We start from the raw sequence: 23,425 nt of genomic DNA on the forward strand, positions 1-23,425 counted from the left end.
CGTTTGGATCAAGAAATTGGACACAAATAAAAGCTCATATGTACCACAAGCCCTGACTCAATCTGGAGCCAAGTGGTTTGCCTCGGCGAGCTCATTTAACCCTTGCCACTGCCCCTGGAGGCAGGTACATGACCCCCCTTCTGTAGAAGAGAGGTTCAGAGAGGTTAAATTGCTCAAGGTCAGAGTGAGCCCGTCAAGTCCCTGCTTTACTACCACCATCCAGACATCACACCAGCGAGGGTCTGTCCGACCGGCTTGGCCCCTACTTGAGATAAGAATTCTGACTCTCTTCAATGGTGCGGTGGTTAAAACAGATGAAAAAATCTGACTTGCTTTGTTCACACCACCCTGAACTGCACTGGTCTGCTGATACCTTGAGGATGGGAAGTAAGAGGGCTGCTGAAATGCCAGGCAGAAGGAGGAGCTGACAACCCATTTTCTGAGATGGTAGAAAGGGAAGTAAACTCACCATTGCCTCTTGCCAGTCGAAAACACACTGAGCTGTAAATACTGGACTGCGATTGCTATTCTTCCTTTCCCCACGTGCAAACCAAGGCACCGGATCTGAGGACGGTGGAGAACGGCCCTTATTTAAACCCTGCTCTAAAAAGTTACAGTGGTAAGGAGGACTGTGGGACGAAAGGAGGAAACAACTGTTCTGAGCAGAGAGGTATTGTTTTCCTGCCTGCCCCGAGAATGTACCAAAACTTCAAGCTAAGAGGACAAAGGTTAGGAGCAGTTGACACGTTGGGCAAGAGCTCGGCTGAGGCTGCTGCAGCTCTGTGAACGCTGTAAGCAGCCCCGGGAAAGGAGAGGATGTGAGAAGATGAACCATCACACGCACAGGGAGAGGGCGTCGTGGGCAAGCTAGCTAGAGCTAGTAATTTTTCAACAGAAGAAACCATCCAGAGGAAACTGGTAAAACGGAACATTTTGAACTCAGATACATGATAATTGGCGGTTCCTCTCCACACAGTCTACCATTACCAGCTACCTCTTCGTGCTTCATCAGCTACACTTATAACGAGGGTTTCAAATCATAGAATGATATGAGCGGAGTTAGTATGTAACTCAAAAACCTGGCAAACAGAGGCCCTAATTGCACCTTGACATGAAGATCATCTGTGGGTGCGTACACGTGTGCTCTCCAGTTAGAAGAGACTTAGTTCCAGTTCCTGAGGCTTCTGAAAGACTCCAGAATTGGGCACAGGTTTTACACTGTTTTCTGGAGGGGCTGATACAAGACGCGGTCACTACACTGGGCTCTGACCACAGGTCACAATGTCTTTCTGATGGTTGATGGGGAAAGTTCTCTGGGAGGGTGGAAGGGGGAGGGGTCCTAGTGCATCAGACAGCTCAGAGGAGACTCCTCTAGGACCAGAAATACCTACCGCGGCAGCTGCCACAAAAACCCAAGTGGCTGCAACTTACTGGCTTTGAATCCAAACACACTGTAGACTGGGCCCGCCACACCTTTCAGGGTCCAAAGTAAACCATTTATAGGCCCAGAAAGGTCACCTCTAAGAGACGCTTGACAATAATCTGCCCTGCCAAAGAAAGAAGTGATTTCAAATCTTAATTGGCTGCAGCAGAAGTGAGATACAAGGAAACAGGCCTTGCCCTGGTTATCTTATTGGCGTCTGGTACCCTGTGGGTGGGCTCTCTGTTCCATGCTGTTGGTAACTCCTCTGTAGATATTGTCAGTTAGATTCACCTGGCTGCTTTTGTGATAGAAGATTCCCACCCTGGATGTGAAATTTCTTCACTGCTGCTCTCTGCACCTGGGCAAGAACACAGTCCAAAAGATACACTGCAAAACATATGGCAAGGCCAGTCCCTTTCTCTAACATGGAGGTGGGGATTGTTAAAGGGAAAGTTTATTGTTTCCTTAAAAGAGAAGGACTACCTAAAGCAAAGATGCTATAAAAATGCACAAACCCTGGTTCTAGTTCTCATTAGCTGACAACTTAGACAAATTATCTAACCTGAGTTTCTATTTCTTCACCTATAAAGATGTCAACATTACGTACTACATAGGATTGCCATAAAATGAAATCACGCACACAGGCACTCAGCACAGGGCCTGGCCCATAGCAAAGAGCAGTATTCATTTGCTCAGAGGTTCACTTTCTACCAATTCCAGAGTCGCAACTGCATACCACCTGTATATGCTGATCTTTTATATACTGCAAATGCTATAAACAATTCTGATTTCTCAACACTTTCATCAGAAGTAACCAGGAGAGTAGAGATCTTGTCTCTTTTATTAATTGCCATAATCTCAGTGTTAACTAAATATCTGCTATATGAACACACTGATAAACAAAGTGGAGATGCCAACACTATTTGGAACAATTCTGTGTATTTACTTCTAGGTCTGTTTCCAGGCAGTGACGCAGGAACATTTCTTAGATATCAGGGACCACATTACTGCTCTGTGTACCATTATTAGTGCATGGTACCAACAAAGTCTATGGTAAGCATACTTCTTACACAAGGGTCCTCAAACTTTTTGGTCTCAGGACTCCTTTACACATTTAAACTTATCAATGACCCCCAAAGAGCTTTTGTTAATGAAGGTTACATCTATTGGTATTTTCCATATTAGAAATTTAAACTGGGGCTGGCCCTGTGGCCAGGTCGTTAAAGTTGCACACACTGCACTTTGGTGGCCCTGGTTTGTGGGTTCAAATCCCGGGTGTAGACCTCCTCCACTCATCAGCCATGCTGTGGAGGCGTCCCACATACAAAGTAGAAGAAGACAGGCACAGATATTAGCTCAAGGTGCATCTTCCTCACACACAAAAAAAGAAAACTGAAGATAGGTTAAATTTATTAATTTATCTAAAATAACAACGATAAACCTATCACATATTAACATAAATAGCATATTTTTGTGAAAAATAACCCTATTTTCCAAAATAAAATTTAATGAGAATACATTGCTTTACATTTCTGAACATCCCTTTTAATGGCTGACTTTACAGAAGATAAGCGGATTCTCAACATCTGTCGAGATATCACACATCACATACCCTCTCGGTTAGTCCAGAGAAAAAAAAATCTTATTGTTATAAAAATGGTCTTGACCTCATGGACCCGCTGAAAAGATATCAGGGATCCCTAGGCTTCCCCAAACCAGACTCTGAGACCCACTGCTCTACCAATGATGACAATAAAGCCCCATATTTGTTTCTATTAAGGATGGTCTTCTTTTACAAATATCTGAATTTCAAATTTCAAAACTGAACCCTATTTTTAATCATTTGCCTCCATGTATATGTCCTCATTCAGCTGGAATCTGCCAGCACTCTAGCTAACAAGGATGTAATCCTCGGATCCTACAATGACAAGCATACCTGTGTGTGTGTGTAAAACAGAACTTCCCTAGCAGGGGAGCTGCGAACCCAACACATCCAAAACTGACCATTTACTGTACCCCCAAACCTGTTCCTCAGTTGTGAGGGTACTATAATTTTTTCAAGTAAGCATATTTTTCATCTCCCCAAAGACAAGTCCTTCATGGCACAAGCCTGCATCATCTCTGACTGTAGCTTTCACCCAGAAAGTCCACGCTGCCTCAGCTTCTCCTGACCTCCTTTTCCCAAGCACTTCCTAAAAATCATGCTTCCTCCTTAGAGACTTCTTTAGGAAGAGTAGTCGAAGATTCTTCTTTCCCCATCCAGCCTAAACACAGAATTCCCATTTACCAAGCCACTGCTGGGCAGATTTAGAAGCTTCATAAATGGATCTATTGGTTACATGTAACCAGCTTGTATGAAGTTTCTTTGTATCCTTGAATTAAACTGGAAAATAGAATTTTATCAGTTCATGTTCATTTATAAAACTATTTTTAGTAACTCAGGCGTTTGCTTTGTGCCCCATGTATACAGTGAAGCAGAGCCTAAGACACAGCATTATAAATCAGATAATTTTATTACAGGGAATCCCGCCACTTCACATCAAGTTCTCTTTGTGAAGACCCATGGAAGGAAGGTCCTGGTGCCCAGAACAAAACTGAATTTCTCCTGCACAACTGGTTTGTCGTCATATTAGAAGGGCCCTCAGAATCTTACTACTAATCATTTCTCCTTTTTTGCTTTGAGCACTAGGAAGCTCAAAGCCAACTCTGAAACCCACATCTAGCAAATGATCTGGTTTTCACGACACATATTTTGAGTATCAACCTTACCCCAAGCTTTAGCTTACATTTCCACGTTAGCCTCCATCACCTACTTACGTATTTGTTTTAAATACTGTTGTACCACGAGTATTTCTATTACCGCTTTTTGGGATGAAGCAGGTTATATATGAATAAGTAAACAGGGTGAATCTTTAATCTACTTGAAACCAACCTTCTCAGGTGAGCTCTGGAGGAGAAGGTGCCAAAATCAGTTGTAGCGAAGTAAGAAGCAGGGAAGCCCGGGGCCACGTGTTTTCTGTCCATATTGTTACTGCGTTTCCAGATACACATGAGCCGTTACTGAGCATTACACACTCTTACCTACCACACTCTGATCCACCTGGAGGGTGTTCGTGGGCAGAAGTTCCCCCGGGATTAGAGAAATGGAAGAATGCCAGGTAAGTTATATGTCCGTATTATATTTTCCCTCTCCACAAATACCTATGAAATGCTATTATCTCTTCCCCATTTGACGTGAGAGAAAACTGAGGCTCAGAAAGGTTAAGTAACTTGCCTAAGGTTACACAGATGGCAAGTGGAGAAGTCAGATTATGAAACCAGGTCGGCAGGACTCAAAAGCTCCCACGGGTGTTCATTTTGTGAAAATTCAGGGAGCTATTTATCTATGATATGTGCACTTTTCTATGAGGATATTATACTTCTTCAATAAAATATTGAAAAGAAAAGAAAAAGGCCATGGGGCTCTTCTACTATTTCTCAGTGTGAAGTCAATGTGACAAAATTAGAATGGAGCAGAGTAGAAGGACAAAGCAAAGGGTCAGAGGCCTGGGCCCTGATGTTACTGCCTTAATTATTTGATACTGATGGGGTTATTTTTAAAGAAGGAAATAGTCAGTTTAATGAATGGATTCTTTATTAGAATCTCCATATCTCCACTCATATGCCCATTCTCCAAGGACATTAGGTGCAAGGGATGGCATAAGTTACAACCCACGTCTGTGTGTCTGAGGCGTTGACAATAAGGTAGGAGGCCTAGAATAGATTAAAAAAAAATAATAATAATAATAATAATACTAACAATATGTACCCTTTCCTTTTGTTATCTTTTTGTTAGGTTTTCTTCTTCAGCATTAAGAAGATGTGTAAGCAGGGGCCAGCCCGGTGGCGCAGCCATTAAGTTCGCACGTTCTGCTTCTGCAGCCCAGGGTTCACTGGTTTGGATCCCAGGTGCAGACCTACACACTGTTTACGAAATCATGCTGTGGCAGGCATCCCACATATAAAGTAGAGGAAGATGGGCACGAACATTAGCTCAGGGCCAGTCTTCCTCAGCAAAAAGAGGAGGATTGGCAGCAGATGTTAGCTCAAGGCTAATCTTCCTCAAAAAAAAAATGACGTATGAGCAACTGGAATACCCATAAGTGGCTTTTCCACTTTGCTGGATATTAAACTCTCTGGCAGGCCTGGTAACATTTGAAGAGAGTCACTGGCCTAAATAATACATAATACAGAAGGTAAATCTGCCTTTAAAAAGAAAGCCCTACCATACGAATCATGTTGAAGTTAAAATTCTTATGGCTTATTCATGACATGATTCAGCTTGATGAGGGCAGTGCGAGCATAAAATCAGATTAAAGGAGCAGAAGGAAGGTGTTGGGTATGAGGAACCGTTGTAGTCTGGCCACTAACTAGTTACTTTTAATCAGTCACTTGATTTTCAGTACGATGGAGAAAGTGAGCTAGATGACTTGTAAGGTTTCTTCATGACCAAACACTCTACAATTCTGAAGTGGTTCAAAACAATTATATTGACTTCCCACCTTCGTAGGGCACAGTACCAGACACTGAACATCTTCCATGAAAATTAAGGATCCCGATGAGGGCACAGACGGCGACCCCGCCGCACAGGGATAAGGAGAGGGAGCACCTAGGGCAAAGCCATGACGTTCCTTCAGGAACAGCTCTGGGCCTCCTCTGGACCCAAGGCATCCGTCAGCCTTGTTGTAGGCCATGAACCTGGCCGTGATAATATCAGCTCTGAAGGATTCTTCCCTGGCCCAAGGGCCAGCAAGGACAAGAGACCCAGGGGACAAAATGGGGAGGCCAAGCAAACGAAGAATAACACTATAAGCCATTGAAAGGATCTCTTTAAACCCCAGAGTGATCTTAGTGACTGGGCTGTCTGGGTCACTATCAGATGAACAGCAATTCTCCTCTAGAAAACAGAAAATCCTATTTAATTGCATAGTGAAAAGCAGAAAATACAGAGGATGAAAGCTAGTTTCTGGAGAGGGACAGGCATTATCTTCCTATCACAACCACGACGCAGAAGCTGTATGACCACAGGCAAGTTTCTTCCTGTCTCTAAGCCTTAGTTCCCTGTTCAATAGATTATTAATAGAAGTTAATGAAGAGGGCGCTTGTGAGGAATAAATCGGAAAATACACGTAAAACACTTAGCACAGAGCCTGGTACAAGGTAACAGCTCAAAGGCCAGCAGTTCCTCCACTCCACCCCAAAGCCCTCTCATGTATGCACAGGCATCTGCTGAAAAGCTACTAGTTTCTCTGCTACACCACAATTTCCTGTATATGCCTTCCTTTTGTGGAATCCCTATCCGAAGCCATGGGGACTCTAAATGCTCAGTAAAGACTTACTAATGCAATGAATAATTTATAAGGCACACACAATCCCAACACAGGATTATGATCCGAGTAGACCCTTTGGGCCCACATCTGCTGGAGACCAGTTTATCTGTAATTAACGAAGAGTCAGGATTTTGCTTTGAGGATCCACAAACACCGTGCTAATTCTGCATCAGCTGTTTCACTCTGGGCATGTTATTTAACCTCTCTGTGCCTCAGTTTCCTCTTTTGTAAAATGGGGCTAATAATACTAGTCTACTCGTAAGTTTAAATGTGAAGTGCCTGACACATGGCACTTAACAGATGTTGGCTACGTTAGATTAAATCTCTTATGAAATTTCTCCACTAAGCAACACGTGATCAACGAAAGCCTGAGCCCATACCTTTGGAATTGTCATCAGGTCCTGTCTGATGGTCAGAATCACCAGGGGAGCTTTTATGTTTTAATTATTTTAATTAATTTATTTTTGAGAAAGATTAGCCCTGAGGTAGCATCTGCCCCCAATCCTCCTCATTTTGCTGAGGAAGACTGGCCCTGAGCTAACATCCGTGCCCTTCCTTCCTCTACTTTATACGTGGGACGCCTACCACAGTATGGCTTTTGCCAAGCAGTGCCGTGTCCGCACCTGGGATCCGAACCAGCGAACCCCGGGCAGCCAAAGTGGAAGGTGCAAACTTAACCGCTGCGCCACCGGGCCAGTCGGTCGTAGGGGAGCTTTTAAAATATTCAAATCCCTACCTCCTCCCCACCTCTTGTCTAGGTCACGCCCAGGAATCGGCACTTTCAACGAACCCGTTGAGTGAGTCCCAGCAGACGGTCATTGAACTGCTAAATACCGCCTGGAACATGCTGAAGAAACCGGATCAAATTTTGGGTGATTTCCCTCTCCCTCCAAGAGACGGATTTATGGTTTGGGTAAAAACCATTAAGAACACATTGGTTTTTTCATTGGTTTCACTTTGAGTTTCTGCCTCCTGCAATACAAAGTGAAATCACCCAGGGCCTCGCAGCTTGGGTCTCCGCCTCCCACGTGAGGCGGGGTACCGCATGACCAGAAAGCTCAGAACTGAAACCAGAGGAGACACAAGGCGAGGGGAACCTGTAGATGTGCAGATATACTTTTTTCTTTTACTTTCTTTCTTTTAAAAAAATTATAAAATCTTGACACTCCTTCCGTCAGAATTCGTGCGGATGAATCAGTTCAGCGCGCATCTAGCATCAGAGAGCTGGCGAATATCCAAATCAGTTGGGTGGTGAAGCTACAGCTAGACATGGACTGACTACTGCCTTTTCTAAGGAGAATAAATGAAGACCAAATGAAAATCAATATTCTGGTAAAAAAATATTATAACTCCATAGAGATGTCTGTGACAAATGGAAAAGGAACAATATAAGATTTTGTCCAGAGAAAGATTACTTACACTGGATGCAAGTCAATGTATGAAGATGGGACTCCAATCTCATGGGGTGTGGCATCGTGAGTACAGAATTTGGGGGAAAATAAGAGCAGCGGAAATAAAACTTAGGAGCTGGCCCCATGGCCGAGCAGTTAAGTTCCTGTGCTCTGCTTCAGCGGCCCAGGGTTTCGATGGTTCGGATCCTAGGTGCCGACATGGCACCACTCGTCGGGACACATTGAGGCAGCATCCCACATGCCACAAGGAGAAGGACCCACAACTAAAATATACAGCTACGTACTGGAGGGATTGGGGGAGAAAAAACAGAAAAAAAAAAAAAGAAGAAGATTGGCAACAATTGTTAGCTCAGGTGCCAATCTTAAAAAAAAAAAAAGAAAAGAAAACCTAGAAGGGTCTCAAGCACACTGTGGGTGGTCTATAAACAAATACTGAAATATAGTAATCTCATAAATTTAAAAGAAATAATGACCTGAAAGCTGCCTGATAATACAAGATACAATGAACCAGACTGCCAAAATGCTCAGATGGGGTTCAACAACAGAAGTCAATGGGATACAACAGTTCAAAATTATGCAAAATGGGTAAAATGTTCAATCCCGTGAGACCAGAGCAGTAATTGTGATGGGCAAACACCCAAACGGAAGTGTCCATATTTCTTGTCTGCCCTAAGCAGCATCTTATGCCATACAAGCACTTAATAATTATTAATCAAAGATTATGATAATTGGCTCATAAAATATACTAAATAAAAACAAAATATTGTACACACCCCAAGAAACATTTTAAATACTATTTCAACATCATCAAAAATATTAAGATTCCTAGATATATATATTATATATATTTCTATATGTTATATGTACAGACGATCTCGGACTTATGATGGTTCAACTTACAATTTTTCAACTTTACAATGGTACAAAAGTAATTCGAGGGGCTGGCCCCGTGGCCGAGTGGTTAAGTTCGCGCGCTCCGCTGCAGGTGGCCCAGTGTTTCGTTGGTTTGAATCCTGGGCGTGGACATGGCACTGCTCATCAAACCACGCTGAGGCAGCGTCCCACATGCCACAACTAGAAGGACCCACAACAAAGAATATACAACTACGTACTGGGGGGACTTTGGGGAGAAAAAGGAAAAAAATAAAATCTTTAAAAAAAAAAAGAAGTAATTCGAATTCAGTAGAAATCGCACTTAGAACTTTGAATTGTGCTCTTTTCCTGGGCTAGCACTATGCAGTGGGATTCTCTCCTGATGCTGGGCCAGTGGCAGGAGCTGCAGCTCCCAGGCAGCCCTGAGATCACGAGGGTAAACAACCAACAGACGTACAAGCATTCTGCACCCAGACACCCACGCTGTTTGTCATTTTCAGTACCGTATTCGACAAATTACATGAGATATTCAACACTTTATTATAAAATAGGTTTTGTGTTAGATGATTTTGCCCATCTGCAGGCTAGTGTGAGAGTTCTGAGCACATTTAAGGTAGGCGAGGCTAAGCTGTGATATTTAGTAGGTTAGGTGGATTAAATGCATTTTCGACTTAGGATATTTTCACTTAAAATGGGTTTATCGGGACGTAACCCCATTGTAAGTCAAGGAAGATCTGCATATATAGCAATATATTTTATATATATTATATATAGTTTCATAAAGAAAATTATAAAACTTTCTTGGGACATTGAAGAAGATATAAAGAAATCAGCATTCGTGCACTTATGTAATGCCTACTATGTGCCAGACACTATTCTAAGCACTTTATACATATTATATACAACATTTAATCATTTAATCCTTTCAATTATCCTATAAAAGATAGGTACTATTATGATCCCTTTTTACAAATAAAGAAACTGAGGCACACTGAGGTTAAATAAATGCTTCAGGGTCCTGTGGCCAACGGGGAGTGGAACCAGGATCTGGAACCAGGATCTGAACCCAGGAAGCTGGGCACCATCCTTTAAAAGGCACGCTGCCTTTCCATGTGGTAGACTCTCTGTTGTAAACGTGTTAGTTCTCCCCAAACTGGTCTATGGATTCAATGCAGTCCTAATAAAAATTCCAGAATGCTTTGTTAGGGAATTTGAGCTGTTTCTAAAATTTATATAGAGGGGCAAAAAAACAGGAGCACCAAGACGTGCTTGAAGCACTAGATGGAAGAACAGGCCCTCCCAGATATATCGCAAATTCACTATGAAGTTGTGATCATTAAGATAGCGTACGGTTGGATCGGGGATTGATGAAGAGACCAAAGGAACAGAATAGAGAGCACAGAAACAGACATAATACAAATGGCCAATCGATATATGACACGTACAGTATTCCAGATGAAGTGGAAAAGATGGACATTTCAATAAATAGTGCCTGGACAACAAAATATCTATTTAGATTTTTAAAAAATGCTCTAATGGCCTGGCGGTTAAAGTTCAGTGCTCACTGCTTTGGCAGCCTGGGTTCACTTCCCGGTCACAGAACCACACCCACCACCCATCAACCATCAGTTGCCATGCTGTGGCAGCAGCTCACATAGAAGAACCAGAACGGCTTCCAACTAGGATATACAACCATGTGCTGGGGCTTTGGGGAGGAAAACATAAAGAAGAGGGACCCCTACCTTACAACATTCACAAAAATCAGTTTCAGATAAGTGAAATACAATAAAATAAAATGTGAAAGGAAAAACTATAGAGAATACAGGAGAAATCTTCATGAACCTGGGAAAGAGAAGAATTTCTCAAACAAGATACAAAAGTATTGACCATAAAGGAAAAGACTGATAAACCCAATGATATTAAAATTAAGAGTTTGTGTGCATCCAAAAGCATCATAAACAGGGTCAAAAGACGAGTCACAAAGTGGGAGAAGATATTTGCAACACATACAATTGACAAAAGATTCATACTAGAATAAAAGAGTCCTACAAATCAGTAAAGAATTGGCAAGAAAAAGACAATCCATAGAAAAATGGGCAAAAAGTTTGAATAAACACTTCAGAGAAAAGGGTATCCAAAAGGCCAATAAGCCTTATAATTAATCAAGAAAAAGCAAGTTAAAACCACAATGAGACATCACTTCATATTGACTAGATTGGCAAAAATTTAAAAATCTAACAATACCAAGTTGTGGTGAAGACGTGAAGCAGTAAGGACTCTCACTGTTAAACGGAGGACAAACTGGAACAAGCACTCTGGAAAGTCATTGGGAATTAGAGCATCAAGTTAAAACTACACCCAATGACTGAACAATCTACCTCCCAAGACACTCTAGAAAAACTTTTGCACAACTGTACTAGCAGATATATATACATATAAGAATGTCCTCGGCAGCCTTTGTCATAAGAGCCAAAAGCTAGGAACAGTTCAAATGTCCATCAACAGTAAAATGGATAAACGCATCATCGTAGCGCAGAGGAATGCTAACCAATGAAAAGGAACAAATCACAGCGAAAGGCATCAACGTGGCTAAGTCTTGCAATCATATTGTTGGTAAAAACAAACAATTTACATGTTTAAGTATTTAATACATACCAGACATTTGCAAAACTAAGTGATGTCATTTAAGGATATCTACATAGCTGTGAACTTCCTTGGAGAGAAGAGGGAGGTGGGTTTGAAGTAGAGAAGGTTCTAAGGCACTGTTCTATTTCTTAATCTGGATGGGGTTACTTGCATGTCCACTTGCTAATTAGTCTTTAAACCATATATATTTATTTCCTACACTCTTCTGCACATACGCTATGTGCATAATTTCTGACTATTCCCTTGAGAAAGTGCAATTGCATCTTCCTGGATAGGAAAGAGGCCTGCCTTTTAAAAAGAAAAGCACGCCACAATCAAACTTTCAAATTTAAAAATTCAAGGACACATTTCCAAAGATAAACCATTAAAGACAGCAAGACCGTTCAACTACAGGAACCCTGAGTAAAGGCAACTATAATTCACCAAAATCTGATTTTACAACTATTTTTATAAAAGCTAAAAGATAAAAGCTGATAATTAACATGGATGTTGTACTGTATTATACACTAAAGGAATCACCATGAAAATAATTAGAAAAGAGGTAAGAAATGCAGAGCAGAGCAAATACCTGATGACATTTCAGTCACATTGTAAAGGCAAGCTATAAAATTTAAATATACCACTATAACAACACTTCTTATTTAATAACTTTTATATTTCTTCATTTTTTGCCTTCAAAAAGAATTAACAGACCTTACCCAAACCTAAGACTTTCCACTGTGACTGCAACTAAGCACAGAACTATACAAAAAGTACAAATTATTTCCCCGAAAGTCTAAATTCATACAGCAAATAAATTTCGCTCTGCCAGAGCGGAATTTTCTGAAAATGGTTCTGCATTTGTTGTTACCAGGAGGCCACTTAAACCTCACCCACTTGTTTAGCTGCAAAGATTGAAACAAAATGTTTGCTGGCAAAACAAACACTGGTTTTAAAATTCTCCACTTGGGCTGCTGGATAAAACACTTGTTTACTGAAACAACTGTTTTATTTGGAAAACGCCTGCCAGTGTGGACACTTTCCAAGAAATACACCAGGATGGGCTAGGATGGTGATGTCACGCCCTTGATAAAAGCGGGCATTTTAGTGTAACTTCACAAAGTTTACCTTCAGAAAATAGAAGAACAATGGGAAAACCAATCTGTTAAAAAAAATCAACACCCCAGACCTAAAATGCTCTTACTGAGTCATTAAACAGGCCGGTTCCATCCCCCCAAAGCTAATCTCTAAATAATCAAATGAGTCTAATAAATGACATTCTAATAATGATAACAATAATAATTAGGATTATTATTTTAGAGCCAAGCCTCTCCCTTTCAATTTATTCTATGCCTTTTGGCTCTCATATGTGACATGGTATGAAAAACCATTTCTCTCTGTTAATAGAGAACTCTGAACTCTGAAATGCCATTATTACCACAAAATGGGATTGAGCAGAAGGCAAATCTAACTTGAAGCCCTTCCAAGGAGATTTACTTTCTTAAGTGCCAAAAGAAAACGTCCTAAAAGATAGCCTTGGGACCTTGAGGTTAGTTTCATAAGGAGGCACCAGTAAACACATTACTTTTGACCAAATAAGATTCCCCCGACCAAGCTTACGAATCTTCATCAATAGTTTCCTGCTAATGTTAGGCTGTAAGAAATAAACTGGATCATTGTCATAGGCCATAATAATGGCCTCCAAACTTTAAAAGTGCATCCCCCATCTTTAGAAAACATTTTGCATATATCCAAAAATATGCATATTTTTATTTATATACTACTATTAGACATTATAAAACATATACACAAATGGACAATGCGAAAGACTTAATAGACATTTCTCCAAAGAAGATAGTCATGTGCTGCATAATGACGTTTTGGTCAACAATGGACCGCATATGTGACGGTGGTCTCATAAGATTAGCACCATATAGCCTAGGTGTGTAGTAGGCTATACCATCTAGGTTTGTGTAGTAGCCTCTGTGATGTTCGAACAATGACAAAATCACCTGACACATTTCTCAGAATGTGTCCCCATCTTAAGCAATGCATGACTGTATACAAACGGCCAATAAGCACATGAAAAGATGCTCAACATCACTGTCATCAGAGAATGAATATCACAACCATGAGATACCACTTCACATCTACTAGGGTGGCTCTAATCAAAACAAATGGAAAATAACAAGGGCTGGTAAAGACAGAGAGAAAGTAGAACTCTCACATCTTGACGGTGGGAAGGTAAAATGGTGCAGCCATTGTAAAAAAAAGTTTGGTGGTTCCTCAAAATGTTAAAACATGGAGTTACCACATGACAAAGCAATTCTACTTTTAGGTATATACTCAAAAGAATTCAAAACAGGGATTCAAACTGATACTTGTACACTCACGTTCACAGCAGGGTTATTCACAATAGCCAAAGTGGGGAAACAACCCAATGTCCATCAACAGATGAATGGATAAACAAAATGTGGTATACACAGACAGCGGAATATTATTCAGCCATAAAAAGGAACGAAGTACTGACACATGCTACAACATGGATGAACTTTGAAAACATTATGCTAAACGAAGTAAGTCAGGCCCAAAACGACATATACTGTATGATCCACTTATATGAAATATTTAAAATGGGTATAAAATGCAGAAAGTAGTATAGAGGGTAAAGGTGGATATGGGGAGTTATTGCTTAGTGGGTACAGGGTTCCTGTTTAGGGTGATAAAAAGTTTTGGAAATGGTGATGGTTGCACAACATTGTGAATGTAATTAATACCACTGAATTATAGGCTTAAAAATGATTACAATGGCAAATTTTACATTATATCTATTTTACCATATTTTAACAAAGTAAAAAAACAAGACAAGATAAGAATACAATAGAGGTTCTAATATTTTGGTCTCACATTTCAGTGGGTCACCTTGCATGCTATGGGGCTGGGGGTGGGGTGGTGGGTGGGGAGGGTGCGGTTCCAAAGACAAAATAAAAATTAGTGAACTGGATACAGGGTAGAGGGAATACAGGGGAGACAACAGGGTCCGAGTTTTGGTGATGCCTACACCTCAAAAAGAATTTCTCTTTCTTTTTTTTTTTGAGGAAGATTAGCTCTGAGCTCACATCTGCCACCAACCCTCCTCTTTTTGCTGAGGAAGACTGGCCCTGAGCTAACATCCGTGCCCATCTTCCTCTACTTTATATGTGGGACGCCTGCCACAGCATGGCTTGACAAGCAGTGCCATGTCCGCACCCGGGATCCGACCCAGTGAACCCCGGGCTGCCAAAGCAGAACATGTGAACTTAACCGCTGTGCCACCAGGCCGGCCCAAGAATTTCATTTTTAATTCCAAAGGAAAGAGGAACCCTTCCTGTAACCTTTCCATAGAACTAAATACGTGAGTTCTCGTCATACCTCATTCCACAGACCTGGAGATCCGAATCACTGCAAAAACACCAGGAACCCCCTCCTTCTCTTCTACTACAAGGCATCCATTGCAATGGCAGCTCACTCATTGCAAGTGCCTGCCTTACAAAACAGACTGCTGTTTCACTCAATTTATGCTCTCAGGTAAGACTCAAGTCCAATTTAATATACTCCTTTTCAAAGCTGTTTTCAAAGTCATTTTCATCACTTCCCCTCGCCTCAAGCTCAAGAGCATCAATCATGGGAAAAAGTGACAGGAAATAATAAAAAGATTAACAGCTCAACATCAAGAAGCACCTACACTGCCGATGCCCAAAGTGTCAAATAGGAGGCTGGCGGAGGACCAAGGTAATCAAAAGTAAAACACACGGGAGTTGGAGGGCTAGGCTGACATTTCAGGAGGCAGAAGGCCTGCTGAAGCAGAGGAATGACAACGCAAAGGGGCAGAGCTGTAGAACACTGTATTTCTGTACTAACACGAAGGACAGTAATTTCCTACACTTTCACCACAGAGTTTCACCGTGAAAACAGGCTCTTGTAGATTGCTGGACTCTTTGATTTTAAAAGCTGGAGTATTCTTCTAGTAAAATATAAGACCTCAGCTTTAAAAGAAAAGTCAAAATGGAGATATGCTAGACTCCCAGGACCATCTGGACTTAGGTTTTCTATAGATCTGTGGTGCAGCAAAATGAATTAACTGCCACTTTCGTGTGACAAATCAGTTTAAGCTCATGACTACACTGCATAGGGAAGGACAAACATATGCCACGACTGCAAGATGCAATAGTTGATTGATACCCTTCAAATCGCTCGAGTGACAGGATCTTATTAAAAATAACTCCGTGACTCTCAAATTCATCCTTTAGAGAGAACTCTCCTCTGAAATCTGCATTTCTATACCATTAGAGTCCCAAGAATCCAAAAGTCTACAGAAAGCCTGCTTCTAAATAGAATTCAGTAAATGATATTTGGAGGGGTGTGTGGGCACAGGATTGATTGTGAATACTTAGGTATTCGTACAAAATACACTCTCCCCCAAGTTCTTGGGGAAACTAAATTGCTGACGCATGGCACTGCTACCATCAGAAAAGCTTCCATAGGTAATCAAGCCCTGTCATGAAATCTTGGCTTTTAAACGATAAGTCCTCCAAACATAGAAACATATATATCAGGAATATTCTTGTTTAAAAGCACCCAGTTTTAGTTCCAACACTGATATTGTTTCAAAACACTTTTCTCAAGGCCCTCTAGCATGCTATATTAAAAAAGCTGCCAAACTGGTTTTAACACATCTTCTCAGGACTGATAAGCAACAGTTTACTAAAGCAGTTTTGAGTAAGATAAACTCAGAACGATTCTATAAGTTTTCTCAAATTTGGCAGCGCTTTTTAATGGAAGCTCGTTAAATGAGCTATAGATTTCCAAAGCCACGAGAGATAAGTGAAGGCATTTCTCTTTTGGTAAAACACGAACCCACGACTTCTTTGGAACTGCCATTGGCATCCTGTTGGACTGACCAGCTTCAAACCTGTTTTGTGAGTATCATGAATAACTGAGTGCAAACACTGAGGAGTTGTGAAAAGAAATTTTATAGTGTAAAAAAAAAGCAGTGAACTGTTCATAGGTTTGCTTTGACTAAGAACTTCCGTGAAAAGCAATAATGTTTCCAATCTTTCTTGTGAATCTCAATTCACTACTTACTTAAAAATTGTTTCATTTAATCATGTGATCGTGTACATGATAATAAATTTAGAGGTTCTCGCTCATTTAGAATTTTCTGGGCTGTCAATGCCCATATTTTCACAAATAACAATAAGATGTATTTCACTAGAAAAACTAAGACAACGGCAGCAAATAGTACCTATCCCTCAGTGTGCAGCAAGAGAATACAAAACACAGAGTATACAAAACTTTATGTACTCCACAGAATACAAAAACTCCGAAAACTCTAGGAAGTTGTGTAAATCACATTCCGTAAATTCACATTTGACTGAGCGCCTTCTCTCACTCTGCACTCACAACTTCAAGAAAACTTTAAAATCTCCATCAAGAAGCTAGCACTATTTCTGGCTTCCTAAAGGAACCTCAAGCACACACCTGTCTTTATCCTCTGTTCTATTAACTGCACAACTCGCTTCTGTGAAGGACACACTCGGCAAGCCCACCCCACGAGAAGAGCATCCATCCGCTTCTCTAGGAGAGGGTGTGAATGCTCTAAGTGTTTGCACCTAATGCCACTCTCGCTCATTCCCAGTTTTTTATGTAACCTGGGTTTCACTTTCTGACATTTTCCGAATGCTCTCTTATATTCTAAACGAATTTAAGAAATCTAGATTCAATTGCATAACAATATGAATACACTTAGCAGTACAGAACTGTACACTTAAAAGTGGTTAAGATGGTAAATTTTACGTGATATGTATTTCACCACAATTTTCTTTTAAAAAGCACCATATTCTATCATCTACTCTTCTTCAGTGAGGGAAAAGAGGCTCAACAACAAAACAATCCACCGTTGGCTTCAACAGTTGAGACTTAGAAAAATGGATAGTTTAAATCCTGTGTACAGGGGAGAGGAGCAGAGGATGCTGCTCCTACAACTTCCACTATGAATGTTTATCACTCCTCTCTGCCTGCTAGTCCACCAGACATGTAATAATATGGAAACGTGACCTTGTCTCTTTATAACTTAGAAACGAGAAAGGAAAAGGAAGAGCAAATGATAATCTGTACTCAGATAAGTAGCACCAGGCTAACTGAAAGTTAGCTGTGACAAAGTGTTTGATTGCTGCCCAATAGGACAGATATTTGTTTGAATGAAGACAGAAACAGATACATAAATACACAGGTATTCCTTTAAAAAGGTGTTAATAGTTGTCGCATTTGAGGAAACCAACCCTACATTTCTGTCTACCCCTTTCCGTCTAAGCTAGAGGATGTGTGTTTAGAGCCTACAGCTGGCCTTGCCTGACCTCTGACTGCTCAGCTCCCTTGAAGAGGATCAGCCAATAGTCTTCTGAGAATGCTGTCAAACACCACACCCTGGTCTGCGTATCCAAAGGTGCAGGAAGTGGTGTGCCCAGAGCCTGGGTTATTGCGTCATCCTCAACATGCTTGGATGGACAGAGCGTGAGTCACTCAGCACCATACATAGCTCTTCACCCCACATCTCCTGCCTACCTAGCAGGGCAGAGGACTTCTGACACATCCATCCACGCTTCCAAACCAGTGCTAAATTTGGAAAACAGCAGGTCATCTGGATAAAAACAACTTCAAGCACTGCCTATCAATGACTGTCCATCAGATATAAAGGCAAAAGAAGTTGAAACCAACACACGAAAAGTAAGAACTCTTGCTCTCCCAAGGAGAGACAGAAGGCACAGGGGGGGAGGACTGTAGAACAAACTGGCTAAGGCACTGGTTGCCCAAAAGGAATCCATATCAGAGTGGCCTGGAAAGGTATTAAAAATACGGACTGCCAGCCCAAGAGATTCTGATTCAGTGCCTATGCGTGGACCCCTTAACCTGATGAGCCAAGTTCAGGAACTGCTGAGTTAAAGCACTTGGGTTAGAACAGTGCTGAGTCAGTAGACCAGCTCTCACTAGAGCCCCAGGAATGACTACCTTGTCGAGCTTTATGAGCAAGGAGGAGAATTTTGAAAAATTATATATATAAATTCTAATTGTGAATGTTCCCTAAAACTGGTCCTTTGTCACCAAGTTCAAATTTAGGAGTTCATTCCCCACCTCTGACCAACCACCACCTACTTCTATGTAGATATCTTGCATTTCTACTTTCAGCCAAAACCCATCCATCTTCCCTAAATCACCTAAACCCAGCTGCCAATCACGGCTTCAAATTCCATTTCTCAAATCAACCCTTCAATTTACCTTCAACACTGGCTTCCTGTTCCAATTTCTGTTGACAGTACCACCTCTCAAGGCATCTCGAGTTAAATCCTCAGTCATCTTGGACTCTCTAAGTCCAGTGCCCTCCATATCCAAACACTATAAAACACTGTCGATTTTCCTTTTATAATAACTCAGAAGCATTGCCTTCCAACCAATTCCCATTAACACTACTCTTATCCAGGCCCCCTTGGATCCCTGTGACAGCCACTCATGGTCCCTAAACTCCCACTTCAGCCTAACTTACAAGATTAACCTCCCCCAAATCCAACTTTGACCATGTATTTCCCTTGCCAACATCCTGTCATAATTCTCCATTACCTGCAGATAAAGTCCTAACACTAAACTTGGCCAGGGAGTCATGGTCCCTAAGTGGTCTGTCCTTAACCTATCATTCAAATGACTAATTTCATACTTGATCCATCTCCTGTAGCAAAGTGGACCTATTCAAATTGTCCCAATGTGCCCTGCAACTTTCTGTCTCTTGGCTTATCTCACATCTACCACTGGGAAAGTCTTTCTCTTTCTAGCTCTAAAATCACGTACATCCTTTAAGGCCTAAGTTCAAGATCTCCCTGTGGAGCACTTCCTGATGGCTACCACCTGACAGCTACCCTCCCAGAATCCGCCCAGCACCCTGCAACATAGGAGCCTTTCCTAAGTAAGGGTGTGTCCTGTCCTACTTTCCCTTTCACCCTCTGCTCTCTGCCCCACCCCCGGAAGCTCCCAGGGCACTTTATGACCGACCTCTCCTTGACAGTCTGGCCTCTCCACTGACTGCCTGGCAACATCTCCCTAAAAAGAGCAAACCTTTATTCTTGCACAGAAGCAATACAGGTTCATTGCTAACATTTTAGAGAATAAATAGAAGAAAAAAATGTTGTAAATCTCATATCATTATACTTCTCAGCTCATTATAACTTTCACCTATGAATCTACCATCTCTTCTTATGCATATGTCCACATATTTTTTACTGGTGTTTTTGACTCCTGAACACTTAAACTTATATATATATATATATATATATTTCTTTTTTTTTTAAAGATTGGCACCTGAGCTGACATCTGTTGTCAATCTTTTTTTTTTCCTTCTTCTCTCCAAAGCCCCCCAGTACATAGTTGTATATTCTAGTTGCAGGTCCTTCTAGTTGTGCTATGTGGGACGCCACCTCAGCATGGCCAGAGGAGCGGTGCTAGGTCCGCGCCCAGGATCCGAACCAGTGAAACCCTGGGCTGCAGAAGTAGAGCGCGCAAACTCAATCACTCGGCTGGGGGGCTGGCCCCAGGTTAAACTTATATTTGTCATCTAGTTGTCACCCCTAACAAAACCATATTAGACTGAACTCTTTTAGGAACATGAATATGCTTCTCCATAATCCCCACAGTGCTTAACACAGTTCTGTACACAAAGCAGGTGACTAAGATGTTTAAAGCATATGTTCACTCAAAAAAATATCTGGGGGGATGGCAGTGAGTAAATGGTTATAAATGCATTGTCCAAAATAATCTATGTAAAAACCTGCTACACTTAGATAATGTCTTGAAAAGTGCCTCAAAATTTATGTAACAAATGTTTTAAATATACAAGAACACTTCATAATATTAAGGACCCTATTGTTAATCCTGTCTTAACAGATACTCATTCCTTAATTTAATTTGCTTTATAAACCTGATATGTAACTAAAATGAAGATCACCCTATATATAAATGTGAATTCAGATGAAATTTGGTGGCGGGGGGAGAGGTGGGAAGAAAAAGCAAGTTAGTCACTTCCTTTTTTACCTAAACTTTCAATCTGCTTCTCTAGCAACAACTCTGGTTTGAACCAAGATCTTAAAGTCTAATCATCTCAGAAGGAAATCATGCTCCTTAATACAGTGACAAAATCCAAGATCATGAACGTGTTCATTCTTTTCAGCTTTCCAGAAAACGTTTGTATAACTCTGCCATTTTCACTCAGAATGCAAGACTATTCAACGTAAAGAGTAGCATTTGTCAGCTTCCAACTATAGCTGTTCTACGGTTTAGGCAAACACCATAAGTGAAAATAAAGACTTCTGCCAGTTGAACTGAAGATCCTATATCTAGAAAGTAATGTAGGAAATACAGTCTAATACCCCAAAGACCAACTATTATTATTATTCCCATTTTACTAATGAGAAAACTCAGTGAAGTAAAAAAAAAAACAAAAGTAAACTGAGGATGGATAGATCACCACAAAAGTTTTCACAACAAAATAACCTCCTCTTTTTTATACTTAGAATATGATCCAAGTTACCAATTGTTGCTTCCTATGAATATATACTCTTAATGTAATACATATCTCAATCTAGGATTCTTCATCTAAGGTTGCCTTGGAAACAGAAATTTACGTTGATTTCTAAGTCAGCTTTTCAGATAACTCTCAAGATCTCTTCAGAGGATAACACACCCCTTTTTGCTTCCGAATAAAACTCCAGCAATCGCACATTTCCTCCAAGTCTGCAGCGTCCTGGCTCCATGCCCCTTGCTTCTGCAGCGCTCCCCTGCACTCTGTGACTCAGGTCCACCGGACAAAGCCAGACACAAGCACACACAGGATAATACTCAGGAAGGGTGCTCAGGAAGAGTCTAGGCTGCAAACTCAGTAAGGCTGAGCTTTCCTTTTCCAAACTCTTTTAATTTTTTTCCCTTGACTCTGCTCCTGTCACTGGTATTCAAACCCAAAGCCCATCACTTATAATCTTGATTCCTTCCTTCCCTAATCACATGCCTGGTGGGTGAGGTGCCACTGCGCTCAGGGGGGAACTAACTCGGCGGTTCTCACTTCTTCTGCTTTGACCAGGGCTGGGTTTTTTGGGTTTTTTTTTCTTCTTCTTCTTCTTCTTCTCCTTTCAATAAAGGCCTTTTCATGTTTGTTTCTCAGGCCTTTCCCAAACACAAAACTGTCACTGTCCCCTGCTCCTTCCAACTCTAGGATATCAACTTCAAACCTCTGTATCAACCAAGTCAGCGTTTGTTAGGAACTTAGGTCAATTTATGGCAGGCCGGGCCGCATTTGAGAGATTCAAACTCTTAACGCAAAAACGTTTATCTTTTCTGAAAAACTGAAAAACAAACATGGAAAAGGGCAAAAACCCACTCCTCGCCAGCGTTCCTTTCACGTCTTGGTTCAGTAATGAGAAAAGTTAATCCACTCCCCAGTGCAACAACGGCAGCCTCCTCTCGGTCAGGCTCACCTAGAACATTCACTGCATCATTGCATCCAAGCCAGACTTGGTTACTGAGGCAACTAAGTTTTTCTTCCCAAAGGGTCACAGGGAAACACATCCCTCGGGATCCCCTGGTAACCGTCCACCGATAATGCTGGGGAACCACAACAGCAAAAGACTCGCTTTCCAAGGCTGGTGCTGGCCGCCTCCGCAGGCAACCGCGAGGGGTGCGGGGGCGGGGGGGGGGGGGGGGGGGGGAGGGGGGGGGGGGGGTGCGCAGCGTCCAGTTACATTCCTGACCCACTTTCGCATCCCCTCCCTGCCCCTCCTCTTCCTCCTCCTCTCGGGCAGGCCGCGAGAGCACCAATGCTCGGAGAGTCAGCCGCCAGCACTCCCTAGGCCTCCGCGGGCGGGGCGCACCCGGCGTCGGGCTCTGCAGGGGACCCGGAGGCAGCCCGCCCCCACCCCCAACCCCGGCTTCCCCTGCGCGGCCCCTCCCTGGTCACATGGGCTCGCGAGCACCTGTTGGCGACCACAGTCCCTAGCGGAGCCCCTCCCGCCGCCCCGGCGAAGCCCCCTGCGGGAGGAGATGGGAACACTGCCCCGTTCACGTTTTGCAAACCCTGCTTTGCTCTGGGAGGGCGCGGGGGCCGGCGGGCGACGCCTGCCCAGCTGCTCAGCTTTGCAAAGTGCAAAAGCGTCCCGGCCGCGCGGCGACTGGGTGGAGGGGACCCTACCCACCCCCGTACTCTGCCCCTCCCCCCACCACCGCCGGCGGAGCGGGGAGGTGGGTGCGCCCGCCCCCAGCCCGACTCCGCTGGAAACCTGGGCTCCTGGCGAGCGCCGGGCGGGGATGCTGCCGGGTTGGGCCGGGGCCGCAGGGGCGAGGGCAGGTAGCGGGTGGTGACGGGTGGGTGTGCGTTCCGAGCCGCCGAGTCCAGGAAGGGGGCGGGAAGCTGCCGTCTCAGCTGCAACTTCTGAGCGTGCAAAGCAACTCAGCAACTTTGCCTGCGCCGCGCCCCTCCCCCGCGCCGCCGGGCCGGGCCGGGGGCTGCGCGGTGCCTGGGGGCCCCGGCGCCGGGCCCGACGGGGGACAGATCGGGGGCTCAGGCGAGCAGGGAGGGGGCCGGGCAGGGGCGGCAGAAGTGGCACAGCTGCCAGGGGAATAGGACTAGGGGTGCGCCTCCACGCGCCGCGGGG

The 23,425-nt window shown here is 42.7% G+C and overlaps 1 protein-coding gene across 1 annotated transcript in view; it reads right to left on the minus strand.

Moving 5' to 3' along the window:
- The window catches only part of RREB1 (ras responsive element binding protein 1), a 149,780-nt gene extending 149,146 nt beyond the window's left edge, over nt 1–634 (minus strand). The window contains exon 1 of the mRNA XM_046640927.1: nt 470–634. The gene's annotated coding sequence lies outside the window, so the exon portion shown is untranslated. The remainder of the gene's footprint in view (nt 1–469) is intronic.
- Between the last annotated feature and the right edge of the window lie 22,791 nt (nt 635–23,425).

Source organism: Equus quagga, chromosome 15 (genome assembly GCF_021613505.1).
Source record: "Equus quagga isolate Etosha38 chromosome 15, UCLA_HA_Equagga_1.0, whole genome shotgun sequence".
Lineage (NCBI taxonomy): Eukaryota > Metazoa > Chordata > Mammalia > Perissodactyla > Equidae > Equus > Equus quagga.